This window comes from Marmota flaviventris, chromosome X, assembly GCF_047511675.1.
Source record: "Marmota flaviventris isolate mMarFla1 chromosome X, mMarFla1.hap1, whole genome shotgun sequence".
Taxonomy (NCBI): domain Eukaryota; kingdom Metazoa; phylum Chordata; class Mammalia; order Rodentia; family Sciuridae; genus Marmota; species Marmota flaviventris.
Genome location: NC_092518.1, coordinates 109,234,180 through 109,236,261, shown reverse-complemented (window position 1 = coordinate 109,236,261; position 2,082 = coordinate 109,234,180). Strand labels below are relative to the sequence as shown.

At 39.5% G+C, this 2,082-nt stretch overlaps 1 pseudogene; it reads right to left on the bottom strand.

Moving 5' to 3' along the window:
• Window positions 1-1,007: 1,007 nt before the first annotated feature.
• LOC114090004 (RNA polymerase II subunit A C-terminal domain phosphatase SSU72 pseudogene) lies at window positions 1,008-1,590 on the bottom strand (annotated as a pseudogene).
• Window positions 1,591-2,082: the final 492 nt, after the last annotated feature.

Below are 2,082 nucleotides of genomic sequence, written 5' to 3'. Positions count from 1 at the left end.
CTGGGATAATTGAACATTGTATATAATAATTTTCAAAGTTTTGTTGATGCAGCATAAAAGTATTTTGTTGAGAATTTATGTATATTAGTTTACATTTAACATTTCTGTTTATCTATCATCATTATTCCTCTATTTTTCTTTCACTGATTTTTGGTTGCATAAGCATATTTTTGCTGACCTACAATAAATCCTCTCTTCGCCTTCAACATTTTTTTCAATTATATTCATAATGGTTATTGTACTAGTGCATTTTCTGTTTCTAATATCACAATACCACACACTTAGTGAGTTATAAGGAAAAGAGGACTATTTTCACATAGTGTTCTACAGGTCCAAGGGTCTCTATCTGGGATGACATACTTGATGGCAGAGTTCCAAAGCGGTTCAAGGCATCACAAGGCATAAGACAGAGAGCATATTTGTCTCTTTTTATCTTTCTACCACGTTTTTTTTTATAGGCATCTATTTATTTATTGGCCAGGTTCCTTCTTAACATAACTCATTGCTTTAGTTAAGTACTTATTTAATACTTTAATGCAGGAAGTTAAGAGGGGCAAAAAAGGAAAGAGAGGCATAAATACACACATATGTTAAGGGGATGTATCATACCCTTCTTTCTTTTTGGGCTTAACTATATCTTCTTCATAAATAAAAATGAAACAGAAAAAACAAATGGTTTTAATCTGGTACGTATGCGCATTTTCTTTTTCCATATATTACGTTTGCAAAATATCACAGTCCACTGGCCAAGTATCTAAAAGAAAAAGGTATCAGGAAGGAAAAAAAAATATATTAACAAAAGAGGAGCTCAGGAGGCTAGGGCAGGAATGATCCCGAGGTCAAAGCCAGCCTCAGCAAAAGCAAGGCACTAAGCAACTCAGTGAGAGCCTGTCTCCAAATAAAATACAAATAGGCTGGGATGTGGTTCAGTAGTCAAGTACCCCCAAGTTCAATCCCCAGTACCCCCTCAAAGAAAAAAAGTTCAAGAAGGTGTCAATCGGCCATCTTCAGTAAAAGCAGACAGTGTGCAGGAAAGCCTTGCCAGTCTTCTTCTCGAAAGCTTGCAGCAGGCCGTCGATGTCATTCTCCATGTCACTCAAGTGCAGGATACACTGGCAGATCTCACAGATAATGAGCGCTCCCCGGGTGGCCTCTCTATGGTTGTCCATGATGTCCACGTTGATTATGTGCACTGGCTGGCAGGTTACCTGTTCTCTGGAATTAAGAACTTCCACCACCTGGTCATAGACTAGCTCTTTACATGTGAAGATCAAATCAAACTCATCTTCACAGTCCTGGAACCTTTCTGGCCAGAGCTTGATTCTCCTATTTCTGTCTAACATATATAAAATGCCATTCTGTGCATAGAAGTTTTCATCCTTCCTAAGAAGATCGTGGAACATCTCATCATATGTGGTTCTGAAATCATAAACATTTTGCTTGCCAGGTGCTGGTCCTGGAAGCCTCACGTGAGCTCCTGTTCCAAAGGACCTGACATTGAATCCTGAGTAGGCGGTGCGCCACCATGCTCCGGTTCAGGTTATTGGAGCACAGGACAGCCACCCGCAGACGTGACCAACGCAGATCCATCGCTATCCTGTACTTCCACCCACCTGCTTCAGCCAAAGCAAAATGGAAAGCAGCTAATCCCAGGCAGGGATGCGAAACACCTTTATCCACAACTCAGATCCCAGGAATCCAGTTTCAGAGGTGTTATCTGTAGAAGGCTGGCTCTATTCATCTGGGCTTCAGATTAGGAAGAATATCATCATGGAAGAGCTCTTTCTACCACTTTTAAAGTAACCAGGATTCAATCATAGGGGCTCTGCGCTAATAATCTTATCATAATCACTTCCCAAAGACCCTACCTCTTAACATAGTCAAGATAATTTTTCATCCTCTTAATTCCTCACTATAGGTATTACATTTCAGCATGTGAACACTTTGGAAACATATTCAAAGTGTATGCAAACCATAGATAACAATTACTCTAGAACTAATGTCTTAGTTTGCTTGAGCAGCCATAATAAAATAGCATAGACTGAGTGTCTTATACAAAAGAGATTATCTTTCTCTCCATTC